The sequence below is a fragment of the Brienomyrus brachyistius genome, chromosome 16, assembly GCF_023856365.1.
Source record: "Brienomyrus brachyistius isolate T26 chromosome 16, BBRACH_0.4, whole genome shotgun sequence".
NCBI lineage: Eukaryota > Metazoa > Chordata > Actinopteri > Osteoglossiformes > Mormyridae > Brienomyrus > Brienomyrus brachyistius.
Window position 1 is genome coordinate 819,530 of NC_064548.1, and position 24,894 is coordinate 844,423.

The following is a 24,894-nucleotide window of genomic DNA, read 5'->3' on the forward strand; positions in this document are numbered from 1 at the left end:
CCGGTCTTTCGGCGGAAAGCCGGCCTCGTGTGTTTTTGCTTGGGTGGTTCAGTGGTAGAATTCTCGCCTGCCACGCGGGAGGCCCGGGTTCGATTCCCGGCCAATGCAAAGCGGCTCTTTTAATAACTGTACACTCAGCGCTGAACTCCAGCTAATTCAGTCTTATCTCAAGACAGGTACTCCACATTTCCGCTCAACCCCTGGCAAGCGGAGCCCTGAGGCTGGCTCATTACAGTTCCCCTAGCTAAAAACTACACAGAGGCATCTCAGCTTCACACTTCTGACCGCCTTCTTGCCCATCCTTGCATCTGTGCACTTTCTCACACATTCCACTGTCTGACATATTGTCTTTGTTGAGCAACAGTCTCGTGTTAGCTTGAGAAGAGCCTCTCACCTGACTCGTGTACCGTACTATGGCTTAAAATCGGACACTTCTCATAGCTTGCTGCTGCTCCAGGTTGACATTCACTGCATGTGGCTCAGGTGGGGAGATGGGCTCCAAAGAAAGAGGCAGAAAACGGCAAGAGTGGAGCTCACGGTTGTGCCGGAATAGCTCAGTTGGGAGAGCGTTAGACTGAAGATCTAAAGGTCCCTGGTTCAATCCCGGGTTCTGGCAGCACGTGACGTGAGTCTGGGAGCTCGTCTCCGCCTTGGGCTGTGATGTACCCGCTGGTTCCATGGTGTAATGCTTAGCACTCTGGTCTCTGAATCCAGCGATCCGAGTTCAAATCTCGGTGGGACCTGTCATGGGCTCAGTTTTGCGCCCCAAGGCGCACTCTTGCCCAAAAACGTTTCTTTTGCACTTTTTGCATGTGGTGTAGCCGACCTTTTCTGCCGCTTGGCCGGTTAGCTCAGCTGGTTAGAGCGTGGTGCTAATAACGCCAAGGTCATGGGTTCGATCCCCATACGGGCCACGCTTTCTCTTTCTCCCGGTCGTCGGAGTGCTTGGAGATCAGAGGTAGGGAAAATGAAAGTGTCCGACGTGATTATAAGAACACAGTCATGCCAGATTCACCTGCGTCGTGGTGAGAAAAAGAAATGGAGGATACACGCATTTCTCTTAGCTGACAATTCTGCAGCAAGTGGACTGGCAAAGTGTACGTCTACATACACAATTTGCTCAAAGAGCGTAGTAGTTCGTGAAGAAAAATCCAACCCGCACTGTAAAACCATGCTGCCTTCTGGTGTTGTTTACAACTTTCTGATGGAACGAGCTTTTTTGGAGGCATTTATTGGAAAAGTCGACGGAGTTGTCAAGCATCCCGAAGCAGCACTTGCACTAGAAGTTCCCAGAGTTCTTGTGCTTCAAGCACTTCAATTTATAAATACTCTGTTGATCTTAACAGTTGTGTGAAATGAGCTGTCATCTCTCCGTTTTTGCTTTAGCAATTTTTCCGGTCTTTCGGCAGAAAGCCAGTCTCGTGTGTTTGCATGGGTGGTTCAGTGGTAGAATTCTCGCCTGCCACGTGGGAGGCCCGGGTTCGATTCCCGGCCAATGCAAAGCGGCTCTTTTAATAACTGTACACTCAGCGCTGAACTCCAGCTAATTCAGTCTTATCTCAAGACAGGTACTCCACATTTCCGCTCAACCCCTGGCAAGCGGAGCCCTGAGGCTGGCTCATTACAGTTCCCCTAGCTAAAAACTACACAGAGGCATCTCAGCTTCACACTTCTGACCGCCTTCTTGCCCATCCTTGCATCTGTGCACTTTCTCACACATTCCACTGTCTGACATATTGTCTTTGTTGAGCAACAGTCTCGTGTTAGCTTGAGAATAGCCTCTCACCTGACTCGTGTACCGTACTATGGCTTAAAATCGGACACTTCTCATAGCTTGCTGCTGCTCCAGGTTGACATTCACTGCATGTGGCTCAGGTGGGGAGATGGACTCCAAAGAAAGAGGCAGAAAACGGCAAGAGTGGAGCTCACGGTTGTGCCGGAATAGCTCAGTTGGGAGAGCGTTAGACTGAAGATCTAAAGGTCCCTGGTTCAATCCCGGGTTCTGGCAGCACGTGACGTGAGTCTTGGAGCTCGTCTCCGCCTTGGGCTGCGATGTACCCGCTGGTTCCATGGTGTAATGGTCAGCACTCTGGGCTCTGAATCCAGCGATCCGAGTTCAAATCTCGGTGGGACCTGTCATGGGCTCAGTTTTGCGCCCCAAGGCGCACTCTTGCCCAAAAACGTTTCTTTTGCACTTTTTGCATGTGTTGTAGCTGACCTTTTCTGCCGCTTGGCCGGTTAGCTCAGCTGGTTAGAGCGTGGTGCTAATAACGCCAAGGTCATGGGTTCGATCCCCATACGGGCCATGCTTTCTCTTTCTTCCGGTGGTCGGAGTGCTTGGAGATCAGAGATAAGGAAAATGAAAGTGTCCGACGTGATTATAAGAACACAGTCGTGCCAGATTCACCTGCGTCGTGGTGAGAAAAAGAAATGGAGGATACACGCATTTCTCTTAGCTGACAATTCTGCAGCAAGTGGACTGGCAAAGTGTACGTCTACATACACAATTTGCTCAAAGAGCGTAGTAGTTCTTGAAGAAAAATCCAACCCGCACTGTAAAACCATGCTGCCTTCTGGTGTTGTTTACAACTTTCTGATGGAACGAGCTTTTTTGGAGGCATTTATTGGAAAAGTCGACGGAGTTGTCAAGCATCCCGAAGCAGCACTTCCACTAGAAGGTCCCAGAGTTCTTGTGCTTCAAGCACTTCAATTTATAAATACTCCGTTGATCTTAACAGTTGTGTGAAATGAGCTGTCATCACTCCGTTTTTGCTTTAGCAATTTTTCCGGTCTTTCGGCGGAAAGCCGGTCTCGTGTGTTTGCATGGGTGGTTCAGTGGTAGTATTCTCGCCTGCCACGCGGGAGGCCCGGGTTCCATTCCCGGCCAATGCAAAGCGGCTCTTTTAATAACTGTACACTCAGCGCTGAACTCCAGCTAATTCAGTCTTATCTCAAGACAGGTACTCCACATTTCCGCTCAACCCCTGGCAAGCGGAGCCCTGAGGCTGGCTCATTACAGTTCCCCTAGCTAAAAACTACACAGAGGCATCTCAGCTTCACACTTCTGACCGCCTTCTTGCCCATCCTTGCATCTGTGCACTTTCTCACACATTCCACTGTCTGAAATATTGTCTTTGTTGAGCAACAGTCTCGTGTTAGCTTGAGAAGAGCCTCTCACCTGACTCGTGTACCATACTATGGCTTAAAATCGGACACTTCTCATAGCTTGCTGCTGCTCCAGGTTGACATTCACTGCATGTGGCTCAGGTGGGGAGATGGGCTCCAAAGAAAGAGGCAGAAAACGGCAAGAGTGGAGCTCATGGTTGTGCCGGAATAGCTCAGTTGGGAGAGCGTTAGACTGAAGATCTAAAGGTCCCTGGTTCAGTCCCGGGTTCTGGCAGCACGTGACGTGAGTCTTGGAGCTCGTCTCCGCCTTGGGCTGCGATGTACCCACTGGTTCCATGGTGTAATGGTTAGCGCTCTGAATCCAGCCATCCGAGTTCAAATCTCGGTGGGACCTGTCATGGGCTCAGTTTTGCGCCCCAAGGCGCACTCTTGCCCAAAAACGTTTCTTTTGCACTTTTTGCATGTGGTGTAGCCGACCTTTTCTGCCGCTTGGCCGGTTAGCTCAGCTGGTTAGAGCGTGGTGCTAATAACGCCAAGGTCATGGGTTCGATCCCCATACGGGCCACGCTTTCTCTTTCTCCCGGTCGTCGGAGTGCTTGGAGATCAGAGGTAGGGAAAATGAAAGTGTCCGACGTGATTATAAGAACACAGTCGTGCCAGATTCACCTGCGTCGTGGTGAGAAAAAGAAATGGAGGATACACGCATTTCTCTTAGCTGACAATTCTGCAGCAAGTGGACTGGCAAAGTGTACGTCTACATACACAATTTGCTCAAAGAGCGTAGTAGTTCTTGAAGAAAAATCCAACCCGCACTGTAAAACCATGCTGCCTTCTGGTGTTGTTTACAACTTTCTGATGGAACGAGCTTTTTTGGAGGCATTTATTGGAAAAGTCGACGGAGTTGTCAAGCATCCCGAAGCAGCACTTCCACTAGAAGGTCCCAGAGTTCTTGTGCTTCAAGCACTTCAATTTATAAATACTCCGTTGATCTTAACAGTTGTGTGAAATGAGCTGTCATCACTCCGTTTTTGCTTTAGCAATTTTTCCGGTCTTTCCGCGGAAAGCCGGCCTCGTGTGTTTGCATGGGTGGTTCAGTGGTAGAATTCTCGCCTGCCACGCGGGAGGCCCGGGTTCCATTCCCGGCCAATGCAAAGCGGCTCTTTTAATAACTGTACACTCAGTACTGAACTCCAGCTAATTCAGTCTTATCTCAAGACAGGTACTCCACATTTCCGCTCAACCCCTGGCAAGCGGAGCCCTGAGGCTGGCTCATTACAGTTCCCCTAGCTAAAAACTACACAGAGGCATCTCAGCTTCACACTTCTGACCGCCTTCTTGCCCATCCTTGCATCTGTGCACTTTCTCACACATTCCACTGTCTGACATATTGTCTTTGTTGAGCAACAGTCTCGTGTTAGCTTGAGAAGAGCCTCTCACCTGACTCGTGTACCGTACTATGGCTTAAAATCGGACACTTCTCATAGCTTGCTGCTGCTCCAGGTTGACATTCACTGCATGTGGCTCAGGTGGGGAGATGGACTCCAAAGAAAGAGGCAGAAAACGGCAAGAGTGGAGCTCACGGTTGTGCCGGAATAGCTCAGTTGGGAGAGCGTTAGACTGAAGATCTAAAGGTCCCTGGTTCAATCCCGGGTTCTGGCAGCACGTGACGTGAGTCTTGGAGCTCGTCTCCGCCTTGGGCTGCGATGTACCCGCTGGTTCCATGGTGTAATGGTCAGCGCTCTGAATCCAGCGATCCGAGTTCAAATCTCGGTGGGACCTGTCATGGGCTCAGTTTTGCGCCCCAAGGCGCACTCTTGCCCAAAAACGTTTCTTTTGCACTTTTTGCATGTGGTGTAGCTGACCTCTTCTGCCGCTTGGCCGGTTAGCTCAGCTGGTTAGAGCGTGGTGCTAATAACGCCAAGGTCATGGGTTCGATCCCCATACGGGCCATGCTTTCTCTTTCTTCCGGTGGTCGGAGTGCTTGGAGATCAGAGATAAGGAAAATGAAAGTGTCCGACGTGATTATAAGAACACAGTCGTGCCAGATTCACCTGCGTCGTGGTGAGAAAAAGAAATGGAGGATACACGCATTTCTCTTAGCTGACAATTCTGCAGCAAGTGGACTGGCAAAGTGTACGTCTACATACACAATTTGCTCAAAGAGCGTAGTAGTTCTTGAAGAAAAATCCAACCCGCACTGTAAAACCATGCTGCCTTCTGGTGTTGTTTACAACTTTCTGATGGAACGAGCTTTTTTGGAGGCATTTATTGGAAAAGTCGACGGAGTTGTCAAGCATCCCGAAGCAGCACTTCCACTAGAAGGTCCCAGAGTTCTTGTGCTTCAAGCACTTCAATTTATAAATACTCCGTTGATCTTAACAGTTGTGTGAAATGAGCTGTCATCACTCCGTTTTTGCTTTAGCAATTTTTCCGGTCTTTCGGCGGAAAGCCGGTCTCGTGTGTTTGCATGGGTGGTTCAGTGGTAGTATTCTCGCCTGCCACGCGGGAGGCCCGGGTTCCATTCCCGGCCAATGCAAAGCGGCTCTTTTAATAACTGTACACTCAGCGCTGAACTCCAGCTAATTCAGTCTTATCTCAAGACAGGTACTCCACATTTCCGCTCAACCCCTGGCAAGCGGAGCCCTGAGGCTGGCTCATTACAGTTCCCCTAGCTAAAAACTACACAGAGGCATCTCAGCTTCACACTTCTGACCGCCTTCTTGCCCATCCTTGCATCTGTGCACTTTCTCACACATTCCACTGTCTGAAATATTGTCTTTGTTGAGCAACAGTCTCGTGTTAGCTTGAGAAGAGCCTCTCACCTGACTCGTGTACCATACTATGGCTTAAAATCGGACACTTCTCATAGCTTGCTGCTGCTCCAGGTTGACATTCACTGCATGTGGCTCAGGTGGGGAGATGGGCTCCAAAGAAAGAGGCAGAAAACGGCAAGAGTGGAGCTCACGGTTGTGCCGGAATAGCTCAGTTGGGAGAGCGTTAGACTGAAGATCTAAAGGTCCCTGGTTCAATCCCGGGTTCTGGCAGCACGTGACGTGAGTCTTGGAGCTCGTCTCCGCCTTGGGCTGCGATGTACCCACTGGTTCCATGGTGTAATGGTTAGCGCTCTAAATCCAGCGATCCGAGTTCAAATCTCGGTGGGACCTGTCATGGGCTCAGTTTTGCGCCCCAAGGTGCACTCTTGCCCAAAAACGTTTCTTTTGCACTTTTTGCATGTGGTGTAGCTGACCTTTTCTGCCGCTTGGTCGGTTAGCTCAGCTGGTTAGAGCGTGGTACTAATAACGCCAAGGTCATGGGTTCGATCCCCATACGGGCCACGCTTTCTCTTTCTCCCGGTGGTCGGAGTGCTTGGAGATCAGAGATAAGGAAAATGAAAGTATCCAACGTGATTATAAGAACACAGTCGTGCCAGATTCACCTGCGTCGTGGTGAGAAAAAGAAATGGAGGATACACGCATTTCTCTTAGCTGACAATTCTGCAGCAAGTGGACTGGCAAAGTGTACGTCTACATACACAATTTGCTCAAAGAGCGTAGTAGTTCTTGAAGAAAAATCCAACCCGCACTGTAAAACCATGCTGCCTTCTGGTGTTGTTTACAACTTTCTGATGGAACGAGCTTTTTTGGAGGCATTTATTGGAAAAGTCGACGGAGTTGTCAAGCATCCCGAAGCAGCACTTCCACTAGAAGGTCCCAGAGTTCTTGTGCTTCAAGCACTTCAATTTATAAATACTCCGTTGATCTTAACAGTTGTGTGAAATGAGCTGTCATCACTCCGTTTTTGCTTTAGCAATTTTTCCGGTCTTTCCGCGGAAAGCCGGTCTTGTGTGTTTGCATGGGTGGTTCAGTGGTAGAATTCTCGCCTGCCACGCGGGAGGCCCGGGTTCCATTCCCGGCCAATGCAAAGCGGCTCTTTTAATAACTGTACACTCAGCGCTGAACTCCAGCTAATTCAGTCTTATCTCAAGACAGGTACTCCACATTTCCGCTCAACCCCTGGCAAGCGGAGCCCTGTGGCTGGCTCATTACAGTTCCCCTAGCTAAAAACTACACAGAGGCATCTCAGCTTCACACTTCTGAACGCCTTCTTGCCCATCCTTGCATCTGTGCACTTTCTTACACATTCCACTGTCTGACATATTGTCTTTGTTGAGCAACAGTCTCGTGTTAGCTTGAGAAGAGCCTCTCACCTGACTCGTGTACCGTACTATGGCTTAAAATCGGACACTTCTCATAGCTTGCTGCTGCTCCAGGTTGACATTCACTGCATGTGGCTCAGGTGGGGAGATGGGCTCCAAAGAAAGAGGCAGAAAACGGCAAGAGTGGAGCTCACAGTTGTGCCGGAATAGCTCAGTTGGGAGAGCGTTAGACTGAAGATCTAAAGGTCCCTGGTTCAATCCCGGGTTCTGGCAGCACGTGACGTGAGTCTTGGAGCTCGTCTCCGCCTTGGGCTGCGATGTACCGGCTGGTTCCATGGTGTAATGGTTAGCGCTCTGAATCCAGCGATCCGAGTTCAAATCTCGGTGGGACCTGTCATGGGCTCAGTTTTGCGCCCCAAGGCGCACTCTTGCCCAAAAACGTTTCTTTTGCACTTTTTGCATGTGGTGTAGCTGACCTCTTCTGCCGCTTGGCCGGTTAGCTCAGCTGGTTAGAGCGTGGTGCTAATAACGCCAAGGTCATGGGTTCGATCCCCATACGGGCCATGCTTTCTCTTTCTTCCGGTGGTCGGAGTGCTTGGAGATCAGAGATAAGGAAAATGAAAGTGTCCGACGTGATTATAAGAACACAGTCGTGCCAGATTCACCTGCGTCGTGGTGAGAAAAAGAAATGGAGGATACACGCATTTCTCTTAGCTGACAATTCTGCAGCAAGTGGACTGGCAAAGTGTACGTCTACATACACAATTTGCTCAAAGAGCGTAGTAGTTCTTGAAGAAAAATCCAACCCGCACTGTAAAACCATGCTGCCTTCTGGTGTTGTTTACAACTTTCTGATGGAACGAGCTTTTTTGGAGGCATTTATTGGAAAAGTCGACGGAGTTGTCAAGCATCCCGAAGCAGCACTTCCACTAGAAGGTCCCAGAGTTCTTGTGCTTCAAGCACTTCAATTTATAAATACTCCGTTGATCTTAACAGTTGTGTGAAATGAGCTGTCATCACTCCGTTTTTGCTTTAGCAATTTTTCCGGTCTTTCGGCGGAAAGCCGGTCTCGTGTGTTTGCATGGGTGGTTCAGTGGTAGTATTCTCGCCTGCCACGCGGGAGGCCCGGGTTCCATTCCCGGCCAATGCAAAGCGGCTCTTTTAATAACTGTACACTCAGCGCTGAACTCCAGCTAATTCAGTCTTATCTCAAGACAGGTACTCCACATTTCCGCTCAACCCCTGGCAAGCGGAGCCCTGAGGCTGGCTCATTACAGTTCCCCTAGCTAAAAACTACACAGAGGCATCTCAGCTTCACACTTCTGACCGCCTTCTTGCCCATCCTTGCATCTGTGCACTTTCTCACACATTCCACTGTCTGAAATATTGTCTTTGTTGAGCAACAGTCTCGTGTTAGCTTGAGAAGAGCCTCTCACCTGACTCGTGTACCATACTATGGCTTAAAATCGGACACTTCTCATAGCTTGCTGCTGCTCCAGGTTGACATTCACTGCATGTGGCTCAGGTGGGGAGATGGGCTCCAAAGAAAGAGGCAGAAAACGGCAAGAGTGGAGCTCACGGTTGTGCCGGAATAGCTCAGTTGGGAGAGCGTTAGACTGAAGATCTAAAGGTCCCTGGTTCAATCCCGGGTTCTGGCAGCACGTGACGTGAGTCTTGGAGCTCGTCTCCGCCTTGGGCTGCGATGTACCCACTGGTTCCATGGTGTAATGGTTAGCGCTCTAAATCCAGCGATCCGAGTTCAAATCTCGGTGGGACCTGTCATGGGCTCAGTTTTGCGCCCCAAGGTGCACTCTTGCCCAAAAACGTTTCTTTTGCACTTTTTGCATGTGGTGTAGCTGACCTTTTCTGCCGCTTGGTCGGTTAGCTCAGCTGGTTAGAGCGTGGTACTAATAACGCCAAGGTCATGGGTTCGATCCCCATACGGGCCACGCTTTCTCTTTCTCCCGGTGGTCGGAGTGCTTGGAGATCAGAGATAAGGAAAATGAAAGTATCCAACGTGATTATAAGAACACAGTCGTGCCAGATTCACCTGCGTCGTGGTGAGAAAAAGAAATGGAGGATACACGCATTTCTCTTAGCTGACAATTCTGCAGCAAGTGGACTGGCAAAGTGTACGTCTACATACACAATTTGCTCAAAGAGCGTAGTAGTTCTTGAAGAAAAATCCAACCCGCACTGTAAAACCATGCTGCCTTCTGGTGTTGTTTACAACTTTCTGATGGAACGAGCTTTTTTGGAGGCATTTATTGGAAAAGTCGACGGAGTTGTCAAGCATCCCGAAGCAGCACTTCCACTAGAAGGTCCCAGAGTTCTTGTGCTTCAAGCACTTCAATTTATAAATACTCCGTTGATCTTAACAGTTGTGTGAAATGAGCTGTCATCACTCCGTTTTTGCTTTAGCAATTTTTCCGGTCTTTCCGCGGAAAGCCGGTCTTGTGTGTTTGCATGGGTGGTTCAGTGGTAGAATTCTCGCCTGCCACGCGGGAGGCCCGGGTTCCATTCCCGGCCAATGCAAAGCGGCTCTTTTAATAACTGTACACTCAGCGCTGAACTCCAGCTAATTCAGTCTTATCTCAAGACAGGTACTCCACATTTCCGCTCAACCCCTGGCAAGCGGAGCCCTGTGGCTGGCTCATTACAGTTCCCCTAGCTAAAAACTACACAGAGGCATCTCAGCTTCACACTTCTGAACGCCTTCTTGCCCATCCTTGCATCTGTGCACTTTCTTACACATTCCACTGTCTGACATATTGTCTTTGTTGAGCAACAGTCTCGTGTTAGCTTGAGAAGAGCCTCTCACCTGACTCGTGTACCGTACTATGGCTTAAAATCGGACACTTCTCATAGCTTGCTGCTGCTCCAGGTTGACATTCACTGCATGTGGCTCAGGTGGGGAGATGGGCTCCAAAGAAAGAGGCAGAAAACGGCAAGAGTGGAGCTCACAGTTGTGCCGGAATAGCTCAGTTGGGAGAGCGTTAGACTGAAGATCTAAAGGTCCCTGGTTCAATCCCGGGTTCTGGCAGCACGTGACGTGAGTCTTGGAGCTCGTCTCCGCCTTGGGCTGCGATGTACCGGCTGGTTCCATGGTGTAATGGTTAGCGCTCTGAATCCAGCGATCCGAGTTCAAATCTCGGTGGGACCTGTCATGGGCTCAGTTTTGCGCCCCAAGGCGCACTCTTGCCCAAAAACGTTTCTTTTGCACTTTTTGCATGTGGTGTAGCCGACCTTTTCTGCCGCTTGGCCGGTTAGCTCAGCTGGTTAGAGCGTGGTGCTAATAACGCCAAGGTCATGGGTTCGATCCCCATACGGGCCACGCTTTCTCTTTCTCCCGGTGGTCGGAGTGCTTGGAGATCAGAGATAAGGAAAATGAAAGTGTCCGACGTGATTATAAGAACACAGTCGTGCCAGATTCACCTGCGTCGTGGTGAGAAAAAGAAATGGAGGATACACGCATTTCTCTTAGCTGACAATTCTGCAGCAAGTGGACTGGCAAAGTGTACGTCTACATACACAATTTGCTCAAAGAGCGTAGTAGTTCTTGAAGAAAAATCCAACCCGCACTGTAAAACCATGCTGCCTTCTGGTGTTGTTTACAACTTTCTGATGGAACGAGCTTTTTTGGAGGCATTTATTGGAAAAGTCGACGGAGTTGTCAAGCATCCCGAAGCAGCACTTCCACTAGAAGGTCCCAGAGTTCTTGTGCTTCAAGCACTTCAATTTATAAATACTCCGTTGATCTTAAGAGTTGTGTGAAATGAGCTGTCATCACTCCGTTTTTGCTTTAGCAATTTTTCCGGTCTTTCCGCGGAAAGCCGGTCTCGTGTGTTTGCATGGGTGGTTCAGTGGTAGAATTCTCACCTGCCACGCGGGAGGCCCGGGTTCGATTCCCGGCCAATGCAAAGCGGCTCTTTTAATAACTGTACACTCAGTACTGAACTCCAGCTAATTCAGTCTTATCTCAAGACAGGTACTCCACATTTCCGCTCAACCCCTGGCAAGCGGAGCCCTGAGGCTGGCTCATTACAGTTCCCCTAGCTAAAAACTACACAGAGGCATCTCAGCTTCACACTTCTGACCGCCTTCTTGCCCATCCTTGCATCTGTGCACTTTCTCACACATTCCACTGTCTGACATATTGTCTTTGTTGAGCAACAGTCTCGTATTAGCTTGAGAAGAGCCTCTCACCTGACTCGTGTACCGTACTATGGCTTAAAATCGGACACTTCTCATAGCTTGCTGCTGCTCCAGGTTGACATTCACTGCATGTGGCTCAGGTGGGGAGATGGACTCCAAAGAAAGAGGCAGAAAACGGCAAGAGTGGAGCTCACGGTTGTGCCGGAATAGCTCAGTTGGGAGAGCGTTAGACTGAAGATCTAAAGGTCCCTGGTTCAATCCCGGGTTCTGGCAGCACGTGACGTGAGTCTTGGAGCTCGTCTCCGCCTTGGGCTGCGATGTACCCGCTGGTTCCATGGTGTAATGGTCAGCACTCTGGGCTCTGAATCCAGCGATCCGAGTTCAAATCTCGGTGGGACCTGTCATGGGCTTAGTTTTGCGCCCCAAGGCGCACTCTTGCCCAAAAACGTTTCTTTTGCACTTTTTGCATGTGGTGTAGCTGACCTTTTCTGCCGCTTGGCCGGTTAGCTCAGCTGGTTAGAGCGTGGTACTAATAACGCCAAGGTCATGGGTTCGATCCCCATACGGGCCACGCTTTCTCTTTCTCCCGGTGGTCGGAGTGCTTGGAGATCAGAGATAAGGAAAATGAAAGTGTCCGACGTGATTATAAGAACACAGTCGTGCCAGATTCACCTGCGTCGTGGTGAGAAAAAGAAATGGAGGATACACGCATTTCTCTTAGCTGACAATTCTGCAGCAAGTGGACTGGCAAAGTGTACGTCTACATACACAATTTGCTCAAAGAGCGTAGTAGTTCTTGAAGAAAAATCCAACCCGCACTGTAAAACCATGCTGCCTTCTGGTGTTGTTTACAAGTTTCTGATGGAACGAGCTTTTTTGGAGGCATTTATTGGAAAAGTCGACGGAGTTGTCAAGCATCCCGAAGCAGCACTTCCACTAGAAGGTCCCAGAGTTCTTGTGCTTCAAGCACTTCAATTTATAAATACTCCGTTGATCTTAACAGTTGTGTGAAATGAGCTGTCATCACTCCGTTTTTGCTTTAGCAATTTTTCCGGTCTTTCCGCGGAAAGCCGGTCTTGTGTGTTTGCATGGGTGGTTCAGTGGTAGAATTCTCGCCTGCCACGCGGGAGGCCCGGGTTCCATTCCCGGCCAATGCAAAGCGGCTCTTTTAATAACTGTACACTCAGCGCTGAACTCCAGCTAATTCAGTCTTATCTCAAGACAGGTACTCCACATTTCCGCTCAACCCCTGGCAAGCGGAGCCCTGTGGCTGGCTCATTACAGTTCCCCTAGCTAAAAACTACAAAGAGGCATCTCAGCTTCACACTTCTGAACGCCTTCTTGCCCATCCTTGCATCTGTGCACTTTCTTACACATTCCACTGTCTGACATATTGTCTTTGTTGAGCAACAGTCTCGTGTTAGCTTGAGAAGAGCCTCTCACCTGACTCGTGTACCGTACTATGGCTTAAAATCGGACACTTCTCATAGCTTGCTGCTGCTCCAGGTTGACATTCACTGCATGTGGCTCAGGTGGGGAGATGGGCTCCAAAGAAAGAGGCAGAAAACGGCAAGAGTGGAGCTCACGGTTGTGCCGGAATAGCTCAGTTGGGAGAGCGTTAGACTGAAGATCTAAAGGTCCCTGGTTCAATCCCGGGTTCTGGCAGCACGTGACGTGAGTCTTGGAGCTCGTCTCCGCCTTGGGCTGCGATGTACCCACTGGTTCCATGGTGTAATGGTTAGCGCTCTGAATCCAGCGATCCGAGTTCAAATCTCGGTGGGACCTGTCATGGGCTCAGTTTTGCGCCCCAAGGCGCACTCTTGCCCAAAAACGTTTCTTTTGCACTTTTTGCATGTGGTGTAGCTGACCTTTTCTGCCGCTTGGCCGGTTAGCTCAGCTGGTTAGAGCGTGGTGCTAATAACGCCAAAGTCATGGGTTCGATCCCCATACGGGCCACGCTTTCTCTTTCTCCCGGTGGTCGGAGTGCTTGGAAATCAGAGATAAGGAAAATGAAAGTGTCCGACGTGATTATAAGAACACAGTCGTGCCAGATTCACCTGCGTCGTGGTGAGAAAAAGAAATGGAGGATACACGCATTTCTCTTAGCTGACAATTCTGCAGCAAGTGGACTGGCAAAGTGTACGTCTACATACACAATTTGCTCAAAGAGCGTAGTAGTTCTTGAAGAAAAATCCAACCCGCACTGTAAAACCATGCTGCCTTCTGGTGTTGTTTACAACTTTCTGATGGAACGAGCTTTTTTGGAGGCATTTATTGGAAAAGTCGACGGAGTTGTCAAGCATCCCGAAGCAGCACTTCCACTAGAAGGTCCCAGAGTTCTTGTGCTTCAAGCACTTCAATTTATAAATACTCCGTTGATCTTAACAGTTGTGTGAAATGAGCTGTCATCACTCCGTTTTTGCTTTAGCAATTTTTCCGGTCTTTCCGCGTAAAGCCGGTCTTGTGTGTTTGCATAGGTGGTTCAGTGGTAGAATTCTCGCCTGCCACGCGGGAGGCCCGGGTTCCATTCCCGGCCAATGCAAAGCGGCTCTTTTAATAACTGTACACTCAGCGCTGAACTCCAGCTAATTCAGTCTTATCTCAAGACAGGTACTCCACATTTCCGATCAACCCCTGGCAAGCGGAGCCCTGTGGCTGGCTCATTACAGTTCCCCTAGCTAAAAACTACACAGAGGCATCTCAGCTTCACACTTCTGAACGCCTTCTTGCCCATCCTTGCATCTGTGCACTTTCTTACACATTCCACTGTCTGACATATTGTCTTTGTTGAGCAACAGTCTCGTGTTAGCTTGAGAAGAGCCTCTCACCTGACTCGTGTACCGTACTATGGCTTAAAATCGGACACTTCTCATAGCTTGCTGCTGCTCCAGGTTGACATTCACTGCATGTGGCTCAGGTGGGGAGATGGGCTCCAAAGAAAGAGGCAGAAAACGGCAAGAGTGGAGCTCACAGTTGTGCCGGAATAGCTCAGTTGGGAGAGCGTTAGACTGAAGATCTAAAGGTCCCTGGTTCAATCCCGGGTTCTGGCAGCACGTGACGTGAGTCTTGGAGCTCGTCTCCGCCTTGGGCTGTGATGTACCCACTGGTTCCATGGTGTAATGGTTAGCGCCCTGAATCCAGCGATCCGAGTTCAAATCTCGGTGGGACTTGTCATGGGCTCAGTTTTGCGCCCCAAGGCGCACTCTTGCCCAAAAACGTTTCTTTTGCACTTTTTGCATGTGGTGTAGCCGACCTTTTCTGCCGCTTGGCCGGTTAGCTCAGCTGGTTAGAGCGTGGTGCTAATAACGCCAAGGTCATGGGTTCGATCCCCATACGGGCCACGCTTTCTCTTTCTCCCGGTGGTTGGAGTGCTTGGAGATCAGAGATAAGGAAAATGAAAGTGTCCGACGTGATTATAAGAACACAGTCGTGCCAGATTCACCTGCGTCGTGGTGAGAAAAAGAAATGGAGGATACACGCATTTCTCTTAGCTGACAATTCTGCAGCAAGTGGACTGGCAAAGTGTACGTCTACATACACAATTTGCTCAAAGAGCGTAGTAGTTCTTGAAGAAAAATCCAACCCGCACTGTAAAACCATGCTGCCTTCTGGTGTTGTTTACAACTTTCTGATGGAACGAGCTTTTTTGGAGGCATTTATTGGAAAAGTCGACGGAGTTGTCAAGCATCCCGAAGCAGCACTTCCACTAGAAGGTCCCAGAGTTCTTGTGCTTCAAGCACTTCAATTTATAAATACTCCGTTGATCTTAACAGTTGTGTGAAATGAGCTGTCATCACTCTGTTTTTGCTTTAGCAATTTTTCCGGTCTTTCCGCGGAAAGCCGGTCTCGTGTGTTTGCATGGGTGGTTCAGTGGTAGAATTCTCGCCTGCCACGCGGGAGGCCCGGGTTCGATTCCCGGCCAATGCAAAGCGGCTCTTTTAATAACTGTACACTCAGCGCTGAACTCCAGCTAATTCAGTCTTATCTCAAGACAGGTACTCCACATTTCCGCTCAACCCCTGGCAAGCGGAGCCTTGAGGCTGGCTCATTACAGTTCCCCTAGCTAAAAACTACACAGAGGCATCTCAGCTTCACACTTCTGACCGCCTTCTTGCCCATCCTTGCATCTGTGCACTTTCTTACACATTCCACTGTCTGACATATTGTCTTTGTTGAGCAACAGTCTCGTGTTAGCTTGAGAAGAGCCTCTCACCTGACTCGTGTACCGTACTATGGCTTAAAATCGGACACTTCTCATAGCTTGCTGCTGCTCCAGGTTGACATTCACTGCATGTGGCTCAGGTGGGGAGATGGGCTCCAAAGAAAGAGGCAGAAAACGGCAAGAGTGGAGCTCACGGTTGTGCCGGAATAGCTCAGTTGGGAGAGCGTTAGACTGAAGATCTAAAGGTCCCTGATTCAATCCCGGGTTCTGGCAGCACGTGACGTGAGTCTTGGAGCTCGTCTCCGCCTTGGGCTGCGATGTACCGGCTGGTTCCATGGTGTAATGGTCAGCACTCTGGGCTCTGAATCCAGCGATCCGAGTTCAAATCTCGGTGGGACCTGTCATGGGCTCAGTTTTGCGCCCCAAGGCGCACTCTTGCCCAAAAACGTTTCTTTTGCACTTTTTGCATGTGGTGTAGCCGACCTTTTCTGCCGCTTGGCCGGTTAGCTCAGCTGGTTAGAGCGTGGTGCTAATAACGCCAAGGTCATGGGTTCGATCCCCATACGGGCCACGCTTTCTCTTTCTCCCGGTGGTCGGAGTGCTTGGAGATCAGAGATAAGGAAAATGAAAGTGTCCGACGTGATTATAAGAACACAGTCGTGCCAGATTCACCTGCGTCGTGGTGAGAAAAAGAAATGGAGGATACACGCATTTCTCTTAGCTGACAATTCTGCAGCAAGTGGACTGGCAAAGTGTATGTCTACATACACAATTTGCTCAAAGAGCGTAGTAGTTCTTGAAGAAAAATCCAACCCGCACTGTAAAACCATGCTGCCTTCTGATGTTGTTTACAAGTTTCTGATGGAACGAGCTTTTTTGGAGGCATTTATTGGAAAAGTCGACGGAGTTGTCATGCATCCCGAAGCAGCACTTCCACTAGAAGGTCCCAGAGTTCCTGTGCTTCAAGCACTTCAATTTATAAATACTCCGTTGATCTTAACAGTTGTGTGAAATGAGCTGTCATCACTCCGTTTTTGCTTTAGCAATTTTTCCGGTCTTTCCGCGGAAAGCCGGTCTCGTGTGTTTGCATGGGTGGTTCAGTGGTAGAATTCTCGCCTGCGACGCGGGAGGCCCGGGTTCGATTCCCGGCCAATGCAAAGCGGCTCTTTCAATAACTGTACACTCAGCGCTGAACTCCAGCTAATTCAGTCTTATCTCAAGACAGGTACTCCACATTTCCGCTCAACCCCTGGCAAGCGGAGCCCTGAGGCTGGCTCATTACAGTTCCCCTAGCTAAAAACTACACAGAGGCATCTCAGCTTCACCCTTCTGACCGCCTTCTTGCCCATCCTTGCATCTGTGCACTTTCTCACACATTCCACTGTCTGACATATTGTCTTTGTTGAGCAACAGTCTCGTGTTAGCTTGAGAAAAGCCTCTCACCTGACTTGTGTACCGTACTATGGCTTAAAATCAGACACTTCTCATAGCTTGCTGCTGCTCCAGGTTGACATTCACTGCATGTGGCTCAGGTGGGGAGATGGGCTCCAAAGAAAGAGGCAGAAAACGGCAAGAGTGGAGCTCACGGTTGTGCCGGAATAGCTCAGTTGGGAGAGCGTTAGATTGAAGATCTAAAGGTCCCTGGTTCAATCCCGGTTTCTGACAGCACGTGACGTGAGTCTTGGAGCTCGTCTCTACCTTGGGCTGCGATATACCCGCTGGTTCCATGGTGTAATGGTTAGCACTCCGGGCTCTGAATCCAGCGATCCGAGTTCAAATCTCGGGGGGACCTGTCATGGGCTCAGTTTTGCGCCCCAAGGCGCACTCTTGCCCAAAAACGTTTCTTTTGCACTTTTTGCATGTGGTGTAGCCGACCTTTTCTGCCGCTTGGCCGGTTAGCTCAGCTGGTTAGAGCGTGGTGCTAATAACGCCAAGGTCATGGGTTCGATCCCCATACGGGCCACGCTTTCTCTTTCTCCCGGTGGTCGGAGTGCTTGGAGATCAGAGGTAGGGAAAATGAAAGTGTCCGACGTGATTATAAGAACACAGTCGTGCCAGATTCACCTGCGTCGTGGTGAGAAAAAGAAATGGAGGATACACGCATTTCTCTTAGCTGACAATTCTGCAGCAAGTGGACTGGCAAAGTGTACGTCTACATACACAATTTGCTCAAAGAGCGTAGTAGTTCTTGAAGAAAAATCCAACCCGCACTGTAAAACCATGCTGCCTTCTTATGTTGTTTACAAGTTTCTGATGGAACGAGCTTTTTTGGAGGCATTTATTGGAAAAGTCGACGGAGTTGTCATGCATCCCGAAGCAGCACTTCCACTAGAAGGTCCCAGAGTTCCTGTGCTTCAAGCACTTCAATTTATAAATACTCCGTTGATCTTAACAGTTGTGTGAAATGAGCTGTCATCACTCCGTTTTTTGCTTTTGCAATTTTTCCGGACTTTCCGCGGAAAGCCGGTCTCTTGTGTTTGCATGGCTGGTTCAGTGGTAGAATTCTCGCCTGCCACGCGGGAGGCCCGGGTTCGATTCCCGGCCAATGCAAAGCGGCTCTTTCAATAACTGTACACTCAGCGCTGAACTCCAGTTAATTCAGTCTTATCTCAAGACAGGTACTCCACATTTCCGCTCAACCCCTGGCAAGCGGAGCCCTGAGGCTGGCTCATTACAGTTCCCCTAGCTAAAAACTACACAGAGGCATCTCAGCTTCACACTTCTGACCGCCTTCTTGCCCATCCTTGCATCTGTGCACTTTCTCACACATTCCACTGTCTGACATATTGTCTTTGTTGAGCAACAGTCTCGTGTTAGCTTGAGAAGAGCCTCTCACCTGACTCGTGTACCGTACTATGGCTTAAAATCGGACACTTCTCATAGCTTGCTGCTGCTCCAGGTTGACATTCACTGCATGTGGCTCAGGTGGGGAGATGGGCTCCAAAGAAAGAGGCAGAAAACGGCAAGAGTGGAGCTCACAGTTGTGCCGGAATAGCTCAGTTGGGAGAGCGTTAGACTGAAGATCTAAAGGGCCCTGGTTCAATCCCGGGTTCTGGCAGCACGTGACGTGAGTCTTGGAGCTCGTCTCCGCCTTGGGCTGCGATGTACCCACTGGTTCCATGGTGTAATGGTCAGCACTCTGGGCTCTGAATCCAGCGATCCGAGTTCAAATCTCGGTGGGACCTGTCATGGGCTCAGTTTTGCGCCCCAAGGCGCACTCTTGCCCAAAAACGTTTCTTTTGCACTTTTTGCATGTGGTGTAGCCGACCTTTTCTGCCGCTTGGCCGGTTAGCTCAGCTGGTTAGAGCGCGGTGCTAATAACGCCAAGGTCATGGGTTCGATCCCCATACGGGCCACGCTTTCTCTTTCTCCCGGTGGTCGGAGTGCTTGGAGATCAGAGATGAGGAAAATGAAAGTGTCCGACGTGATTATAAGAACACAGTCGTGCCAGATTCACCTGCGTCGTGGTGAGAAAAAGAAATGGAGGATACACGCATTTCTCTTAGCTGACAATTCTGCAGCAAGTGGACTGGCAAAGTGTACGTCTACATACACAATTTGCTCAACGAGCGTAGTAGTTCTTGAAGAAAAATCCAACCCGCGCTGTAAAACCATGCTGCCTTCTGGTGTTGTTTACAAGTTTCTGATGGAACGAGCTTTTTTGGAGGCATTTATTGGAAAAGTCGACGGAGTTGTCAAGCATCCCGAAGCAGCACTTCCACTAGAAGGTCCCAGAGTTCCTGTGCTTCAAGCACTTCAATTTATAAATACTCCGTTGATCTTAACAGTTGTGTGAAATGAGCTGTCATCACTCCGTTTTTGCTTTAGCAATTTTTCCGGTCTTTCCGCGGAAAGCCGGTCTCGTGTGTTTGCATGGGTGGTTCAGTGGTAGAATTCTCGCCTGCGACGCGGGAGGCCCGGGTTCGATTCCCGGCCAATGCAAAGCGGCTCTTTCAATAACTGTACACTCAGCGCTGAACTCCAGCTAATTCAGTCTTATCTCAAGACAGGTACTCCACATTTCCGCTCAACCCCTGGCAAGCGGAGCCCTGAGGCTGGCTCATTACAGTTCCCCTAGCTAAAAACTACACAGAGGCATCTCAGCTTCACCCTTCTGACCGCCTTCTTGCCCATCCTTGCATCTGTGCACTTTCTCACACATTCCACTGTCTGACATATTGTCTTTGTTGAGCAACAGTCTCGTGTTAGCTTGAGAAAAGCCTCTCACCTGACTTGTGTACCGTACTATGGCTTAAAATCAGACACTTCTCATAGCTTGCTGCTGCTCCAGGTTGACATTCACTGCATGTGGCTCAGGTGGGGAGATGGGCTCCAAAGAAAGAGGCAGAAAACGGCAAGAGTGGAGCTCACGGTTGTGCCGGAATAGCTCAGTTGGGAGAGCGTTAGATTGAAGATCTAAAGGTCCCTGGTTCAATCCCGGTTTCTGACAGCACGTGACGTGAGTCTTGGAGCTCGTCTCTACCTTGGGCTGCGATGTACCTGCTGGTTCCATGGTGTAATGGTTAGCACTCCGGGCTCTGAATCCAGCGATCCGAGTTCAAATCTCGGGGGGACCTGTCATGGGCTCAGTTTTGCGCCCCAAGGCGCACTCTTGCCCAAAAACGTTTCTTTTGCACTTTTTGCATGTGGTGTAGCCGACCTTTTCTGCCGCTTGGCCGGTTAGCTCAGCTGGTTAGAGCGTGGTGCTAATAACGCCAAGGTCATGGGTTCGATCCCCATACGGGCCACGCTTTCTCTTTCTCCCAGTGGTCGGAGTGCTTGGAGATCAGAGGTAGGGAAAATGAAAGTGTCCGACGTGATTATAAGAACACAGTCGTGCCAGATTCACCTGCGTCGTGGTGAGAAAAAGAAATGGAGGATACACGCATTTCTCTTAGCTGACAATTCTGCAGCAAGTGGACTGGCAAAGTGTACGTCTACATACACAATTTGCTCAAAGAGCGTAGTAGTTCTTGAAGAAAAATCCAACCCGCACTGTAAAACCATGCTGCCTTCTTATGTTGTTTACAAGTTTCTGATGGAACGAGCTTTTTTGGAGGCATTTATTGGAAAAGTCGACGGAGTTGTCATGCATCCCGAAGCAGCACTTCCACTAGAAGGTCCCAGAGTTCCTGTGCTTCAAGCACTTCAATTTATAAATACTCCGTTGATCTTAACAGTTGTGTGAAATGAGCTGTCATCACTCCGTTTTTTGCTTTTGCAATTTTTCCGGACTTTCCGCGGAAAGCCAGTCTCGTGTGTTTGCATGGCTGGTTCAGTGGTAGAATTCTCGCCTGCCACGCGGGAGGCCCGGGTTCGATTCCCGGCCAATGCAAAGCGGCTCTTTCAATAACTGTACACTCAGCGCTGAACTCCAGTTAATTCAGTCTTATCTCAAGACAGGTACTCCACATTTCCGCTCAACCCCTGGCAAGCGGAGCCCTGAGGCTGGCTCATTACAGTTCCCCTAGCTAAAAACTACACAGAGGCATCTCAGCTTCACACTTCTGACCGCCTTCTTGCCCATCCTTGCATCTGTGCACTTTCTCACACATTCCACTGTCTGACATATTGTCTTTGTTGAGCAACAGTCTCGTGTTAGCTTGAGAAGAGCCTCTCACCTGACTCGTGTACCGTACTATGGCTTAAAATCGGACACTTCTCATAGCTTGCTGCTGCTCCAGGTTGACATTCACTGCATGTGGCTCAGGTGGGGAGATGGGCTCCAAAGAAAGAGGCAGAAAACGGCAAGAGTGGAGCTCACAGTTGTGCCGGAATAGCTCAGTTGGGAGAGCGTTAGACTGAAGATCTAAAGGGCCCTGGTTCAATCCCGGGTTCTGGCAGCACGTGACGTGAGTCTTGGAGCTCGTCTCCGCCTTGGGCTGCGATGTACCCACTGGTTCCATGGTGTAATGGTCAGCACTCTGGGCTCTGAATCCAGCGATCCGAGTTCAAATCTCGGTGGGACCTGTCATGGGCTCAGTTTTGCGCCCCAAGGCGCACTCTTGCCCAAAAACGTTTCTTTTGCACTTTTTGCATGTGGTGTAGCCGACCTTTTCTGCCGCTTGGCCGGTTAGCTCAGCTGGTTAGAGCGCGGTGCTAATAACGCCAAGGTCATGGGTTCGATCCCCATACGGGCCACGCTTTCTCTTTCTCCCGGTGGTCGGAGTGCTTGGAGATCAGAGATGAGGAAAATGAAAGTGTCCGACGTGATTATAAGAACACAGTCGTGCCAGATTCACCTGCGTCGTGGTGAGAAAAAGAAATGGAGGATACACGCATTTCTCTTAGCTGACAATTCTGCAGCAAGTGGACTGGCAAAGTGTACGTCTACATACACAATTTGCTCAAAGAGCGTAGTAGTTCTTGAAGAAAAATCCAACCCGCGCTGTAAAACCATGCTGCCTTCTGGTGTTGTTTACAAGTTTCTGATGGAACGAGCTTTTTTGGAGGCATTTATTGGAAAAGTCGACGGAGTTGTCAAGCATCCCGAAGCAGCACTTCCACTAGAAGGTCCCAGAGTTCCTGTGCTTCAAGCACTTCAATTTATAAATACTCCGTTGATCTTAACAGTTGTGTGAAATGAGCTGTCATCACTCCGTTTTTGCTTTAGCAATTTTTCCGGTCTTTCCGCGGAAAGCCGGTCTCGTGTGTTTGCATGGGTGGTTCAGTGGTAGAATTCTCGCCTGCGACGCGGGAGGCCCGGGTTCGATTCCCGGCCAATGCAAAGCGGCTCTTTCAATAACTGTACACTCAGCGCTGAACTCCAGCTAATTCAGTCTTATCTCAAGACAGGTACTCCACATTTCTGCTCAACCCCTGGCAAGCGGAGCCCTGAGGCTGGCTCATTACAGTTCCCCTAGCTAAAAACTACACAGAGGCATCTCAGCTTCACCCTTCTGACCGCCTTCTTGCCCATCCTTGCATCTGTGCACTTTCTCACACATTCCACTGTCTGACATATTGTCTTTGTTGAGCAACAGTCTCGTGTTAGCTTGAGAAAAGCCTCTCACCTGACTTGTGTACCGTACTATGGCTTAAAATCAGACACTTCTCATAGCTTGCTGCTGCTCCAGGTTGACATTCACTGCATGTGGCTCAGGTGGGGAGATGGGCTCCAAAGAAAGAGGCAGAAAACGGCAAGAGTGGAGCTCACGGTTGTGCCGGAATAGCTCAGTTGGGAGAGCGTTAGATTGAAGATCTAAAGGTCCCTGGTTCAATCCCGGTTTCTGACAGCACGTGACGTGAGTCTTGGAGCTCGTCTCTACCTTGGGCTGCGATGTACCCGCTGGTTCCATGGTGTAATGGTTAGCACTCCGGGCTCTGAATCCAGCGATCCGAGTTCAAATCTCGGGGGGACCTGTCATGGGCTCAGTTTTGCGCCCCAAGGCGCACTCTTGCCCAAAAACGTTTCTTTTGCACTTTTTGCATGTGGTGTAGCCGACCTTTTCTGCCGCTTGGCCGGTTAGCTCAGCTGGTTAGAGCGTGGTGCTAATAACACCAAGGTCATGGGTTCGATCCCCATACGGGCCACGCTTTCTCTTTCTCCCGGTGGTCGGAGTGCTTGGAGATCAGAGGTAGGGAAAATGAAAGTGTCCGACGTGATTATAAGAACACAGTCGTGCCAGATTCACCTGCGTCGTGGTGAGAAAAAGAAATGGAGGATACACGCATTTCTCTTAGCTGACAATTCTGCAGCAAGTGGACTGGCAAAGTGTACGTCTACATACACAATTTGCTCAAAGAGCGTAGTAGTTCTTGAAGAAAAATCCAACCCGCACTGTAAAACCATGCTGCCTTCTTATGTTGTTTACAAGTTTCTGATGGAACGAGCTTTTTTGGAGGCATTTATTGGAAAAGTCGACGGAGTTGTCATGCATCCCGAAGCAGCACTTCCACTAGAAGGTCCCAGAGTTCCTGTGCTTCAAGCACTTCAATTTATAAATACTCCGTTGATCTTAACAGTTGTGTGAAATGAGCTGTCATCACTCCGTTTTTTGCTTTTGCAATTTTTCCGGACTTTCCGCGGAAAGCCGGTCTCGTGTGTTTGCATGGCTGGTTCAGTGGTAGAATTCTCGCCTGCCACGCGGGAGGCCCGGGTTCGATTCCCGGCCAATGCAAAGCGGCTCTTTCAATAACTGTACACTCAGCGCTGAACTCCAGTTAATTCAGTCTTATCTCAAGACAGGTACTCCACATTTCCGCTCAACCCCTGGCAAGCGGAGCCCTGAGGCTGGCTCATTACAGTTCCCCTAGCTAAAAACTACACAGAGGCATCTCAGCTTCACACTTCTGACCGCCTTCTTGCCCATCCTTGCATCTGTGCACTTTCTCACACATTCCACTGTCTGACATATTGTCTTTGTTGAGCAACAGTCTCGTGTTAGCTTGAGAAGAGCCTCTCACCTGACTCGTGTACCGTACTATGGCTTAAAATCGGACACTTCTCATAGCTTGCTGCTGCTCCAGGTTGACATTCACTGCATGTGGCTCAGGTGGGGAGATGGGCTCCAAAGAAAGAGGCAGAAAACGGCAAGAGTGGAGCTCACAGTTGTGCCGGAATAGCTCAGTTGGGAGAGCGTTAGACTGAAGATCTAAAGGGCCCTGGTTCAATCCCGGGTTCTGGCAGCACGTGACGTGAGTCTTGGAGCTCGTCTCCGCCTTGGGCTGCGATGTACCGGCTGGTTCCATGGTGTAATGGTCAGCACTCTGGGCTCTGAATCCAGCGATCCGAGTTCAAATCTCGGTGGGACCTGTCATGGGCTCAGTTTTGCGCCCCAAGGCGCACTCTTGCCCAAAAACGTTTCTTTTGCACTTTTTGCATGTGGTGTAGCCGACCTTTTCTGCCGCTTGGCCGGTTAGCTCAGCTGGTTAGAGCGTGGTGCTAATAACGCCAAGGTCATGGGTTCGATCCCCATACGGGCCACGCTTTCTCTTTCTCCCGGTGGTCGGAGTGCTTGGAGATCAGAGATAAGGAAAATGAAAGTGTCCGACGTGATTATAAGAACACAGTCGTGCCAGATTCACCTGCGTCGTGGTGAGAAAAAGAAATGGAGGATACACGCATTTCTCTTAGCTGACAATTCTGCAGCAAGTGGACTGGCAAAGTGTACGTCTACATACACAATTTGCTCAAAGAGCGTAGTAGTTCTTGAAGAAAAATCCAACCCGCACTGTAAAACCATGCTGCCTTCTGGTGTTGTTTACAACTTTCTGATGGAACGAGCTTTTTTGGAGGCATTTATTGGAAAAGTCGACGGAGTTGTCAAGCATCCCGAAGCAGCACTTCCACTAG

The 24,894-nt window shown here is 49.7% G+C and overlaps 33 non-coding genes across 33 annotated transcripts; all 33 read left to right on the plus strand.

Annotated features, from left to right (window-relative positions):
• The first annotated feature begins 543 nt into the window (after window positions 1-543).
• Window positions 544-616, plus strand: trnaf-gaa (transfer RNA phenylalanine (anticodon GAA)). The gene has a single exon. It is a non-coding gene; the product is annotated as a tRNA-Phe (tRNA).
• A 224-nt stretch (window positions 617-840) lies between these two features.
• On the plus strand, window positions 841-914 carry trnai-aau (transfer RNA isoleucine (anticodon AAU)). The gene has a single exon. It is a non-coding gene; the product is annotated as a tRNA-Ile (tRNA).
• Window positions 915-1,935: 1,021 nt separating this feature from the next.
• trnaf-gaa (transfer RNA phenylalanine (anticodon GAA)) lies at window positions 1,936-2,008 on the plus strand. The gene has a single exon. It is a non-coding gene; the product is annotated as a tRNA-Phe (tRNA).
• A 55-nt stretch (window positions 2,009-2,063) lies between these two features.
• On the plus strand, window positions 2,064-2,135 carry trnaq-cug (transfer RNA glutamine (anticodon CUG)). The gene has a single exon. It is a non-coding gene; the product is annotated as a tRNA-Gln (tRNA).
• A 97-nt stretch (window positions 2,136-2,232) lies between these two features.
• On the plus strand, window positions 2,233-2,306 carry trnai-aau (transfer RNA isoleucine (anticodon AAU)). Its single transcript has one exon. It is a non-coding gene; the product is annotated as a tRNA-Ile (tRNA).
• Window positions 2,307-3,617: 1,311 nt separating this feature from the next.
• trnai-aau (transfer RNA isoleucine (anticodon AAU)) lies at window positions 3,618-3,691 on the plus strand. Its single transcript has one exon. It is a non-coding gene; the product is annotated as a tRNA-Ile (tRNA).
• A 1,021-nt stretch (window positions 3,692-4,712) lies between these two features.
• Window positions 4,713-4,785, plus strand: trnaf-gaa (transfer RNA phenylalanine (anticodon GAA)). The gene has a single exon. It is a non-coding gene; the product is annotated as a tRNA-Phe (tRNA).
• Window positions 4,786-5,002: 217 nt separating this feature from the next.
• On the plus strand, window positions 5,003-5,076 carry trnai-aau (transfer RNA isoleucine (anticodon AAU)). The gene has a single exon. It is a non-coding gene; the product is annotated as a tRNA-Ile (tRNA).
• A 1,021-nt stretch (window positions 5,077-6,097) lies between these two features.
• Window positions 6,098-6,170, plus strand: trnaf-gaa (transfer RNA phenylalanine (anticodon GAA)). Its single transcript has one exon. It is a non-coding gene; the product is annotated as a tRNA-Phe (tRNA).
• Window positions 6,171-7,482: 1,312 nt separating this feature from the next.
• trnaf-gaa (transfer RNA phenylalanine (anticodon GAA)) lies at window positions 7,483-7,555 on the plus strand. Its single transcript has one exon. It is a non-coding gene; the product is annotated as a tRNA-Phe (tRNA).
• Window positions 7,556-7,772: 217 nt separating this feature from the next.
• trnai-aau (transfer RNA isoleucine (anticodon AAU)) lies at window positions 7,773-7,846 on the plus strand. The gene has a single exon. It is a non-coding gene; the product is annotated as a tRNA-Ile (tRNA).
• Window positions 7,847-8,867: 1,021 nt separating this feature from the next.
• Window positions 8,868-8,940, plus strand: trnaf-gaa (transfer RNA phenylalanine (anticodon GAA)). The gene has a single exon. It is a non-coding gene; the product is annotated as a tRNA-Phe (tRNA).
• Window positions 8,941-10,252: 1,312 nt separating this feature from the next.
• trnaf-gaa (transfer RNA phenylalanine (anticodon GAA)) lies at window positions 10,253-10,325 on the plus strand. The gene has a single exon. It is a non-coding gene; the product is annotated as a tRNA-Phe (tRNA).
• A 217-nt stretch (window positions 10,326-10,542) lies between these two features.
• trnai-aau (transfer RNA isoleucine (anticodon AAU)) lies at window positions 10,543-10,616 on the plus strand. Its single transcript has one exon. It is a non-coding gene; the product is annotated as a tRNA-Ile (tRNA).
• Window positions 10,617-11,637: 1,021 nt separating this feature from the next.
• Window positions 11,638-11,710, plus strand: trnaf-gaa (transfer RNA phenylalanine (anticodon GAA)). Its single transcript has one exon. It is a non-coding gene; the product is annotated as a tRNA-Phe (tRNA).
• A 55-nt stretch (window positions 11,711-11,765) lies between these two features.
• Window positions 11,766-11,837, plus strand: trnaq-cug (transfer RNA glutamine (anticodon CUG)). Its single transcript has one exon. It is a non-coding gene; the product is annotated as a tRNA-Gln (tRNA).
• Window positions 11,838-13,029: 1,192 nt separating this feature from the next.
• trnaf-gaa (transfer RNA phenylalanine (anticodon GAA)) lies at window positions 13,030-13,102 on the plus strand. The gene has a single exon. It is a non-coding gene; the product is annotated as a tRNA-Phe (tRNA).
• Window positions 13,103-14,414: 1,312 nt separating this feature from the next.
• Window positions 14,415-14,487, plus strand: trnaf-gaa (transfer RNA phenylalanine (anticodon GAA)). Its single transcript has one exon. It is a non-coding gene; the product is annotated as a tRNA-Phe (tRNA).
• A 217-nt stretch (window positions 14,488-14,704) lies between these two features.
• trnai-aau (transfer RNA isoleucine (anticodon AAU)) lies at window positions 14,705-14,778 on the plus strand. The gene has a single exon. It is a non-coding gene; the product is annotated as a tRNA-Ile (tRNA).
• A 1,149-nt stretch (window positions 14,779-15,927) lies between these two features.
• On the plus strand, window positions 15,928-15,999 carry trnaq-cug (transfer RNA glutamine (anticodon CUG)). Its single transcript has one exon. It is a non-coding gene; the product is annotated as a tRNA-Gln (tRNA).
• Window positions 16,000-16,096: 97 nt separating this feature from the next.
• trnai-aau (transfer RNA isoleucine (anticodon AAU)) lies at window positions 16,097-16,170 on the plus strand. Its single transcript has one exon. It is a non-coding gene; the product is annotated as a tRNA-Ile (tRNA).
• Window positions 16,171-16,685: 515 nt separating this feature from the next.
• trnar-gcg (transfer RNA arginine (anticodon GCG)) lies at window positions 16,686-16,756 on the plus strand. Its single transcript has one exon. It is a non-coding gene; the product is annotated as a tRNA-Arg (tRNA).
• Window positions 16,757-17,488: 732 nt separating this feature from the next.
• trnai-aau (transfer RNA isoleucine (anticodon AAU)) lies at window positions 17,489-17,562 on the plus strand. The gene has a single exon. It is a non-coding gene; the product is annotated as a tRNA-Ile (tRNA).
• A 1,022-nt stretch (window positions 17,563-18,584) lies between these two features.
• On the plus strand, window positions 18,585-18,657 carry trnaf-gaa (transfer RNA phenylalanine (anticodon GAA)). The gene has a single exon. It is a non-coding gene; the product is annotated as a tRNA-Phe (tRNA).
• A 55-nt stretch (window positions 18,658-18,712) lies between these two features.
• Window positions 18,713-18,784, plus strand: trnaq-cug (transfer RNA glutamine (anticodon CUG)). The gene has a single exon. It is a non-coding gene; the product is annotated as a tRNA-Gln (tRNA).
• Window positions 18,785-19,470: 686 nt separating this feature from the next.
• Window positions 19,471-19,541, plus strand: trnar-gcg (transfer RNA arginine (anticodon GCG)). The gene has a single exon. It is a non-coding gene; the product is annotated as a tRNA-Arg (tRNA).
• A 732-nt stretch (window positions 19,542-20,273) lies between these two features.
• On the plus strand, window positions 20,274-20,347 carry trnai-aau (transfer RNA isoleucine (anticodon AAU)). Its single transcript has one exon. It is a non-coding gene; the product is annotated as a tRNA-Ile (tRNA).
• Window positions 20,348-21,369: 1,022 nt separating this feature from the next.
• Window positions 21,370-21,442, plus strand: trnaf-gaa (transfer RNA phenylalanine (anticodon GAA)). The gene has a single exon. It is a non-coding gene; the product is annotated as a tRNA-Phe (tRNA).
• A 55-nt stretch (window positions 21,443-21,497) lies between these two features.
• Window positions 21,498-21,569, plus strand: trnaq-cug (transfer RNA glutamine (anticodon CUG)). The gene has a single exon. It is a non-coding gene; the product is annotated as a tRNA-Gln (tRNA).
• Window positions 21,570-22,255: 686 nt separating this feature from the next.
• Window positions 22,256-22,326, plus strand: trnar-gcg (transfer RNA arginine (anticodon GCG)). Its single transcript has one exon. It is a non-coding gene; the product is annotated as a tRNA-Arg (tRNA).
• Window positions 22,327-24,154: 1,828 nt separating this feature from the next.
• Window positions 24,155-24,227, plus strand: trnaf-gaa (transfer RNA phenylalanine (anticodon GAA)). Its single transcript has one exon. It is a non-coding gene; the product is annotated as a tRNA-Phe (tRNA).
• Window positions 24,228-24,282: 55 nt separating this feature from the next.
• Window positions 24,283-24,354, plus strand: trnaq-cug (transfer RNA glutamine (anticodon CUG)). Its single transcript has one exon. It is a non-coding gene; the product is annotated as a tRNA-Gln (tRNA).
• Window positions 24,355-24,451: 97 nt separating this feature from the next.
• Window positions 24,452-24,525, plus strand: trnai-aau (transfer RNA isoleucine (anticodon AAU)). The gene has a single exon. It is a non-coding gene; the product is annotated as a tRNA-Ile (tRNA).
• The last annotated feature ends 369 nt before the right edge of the window (window positions 24,526-24,894 follow it).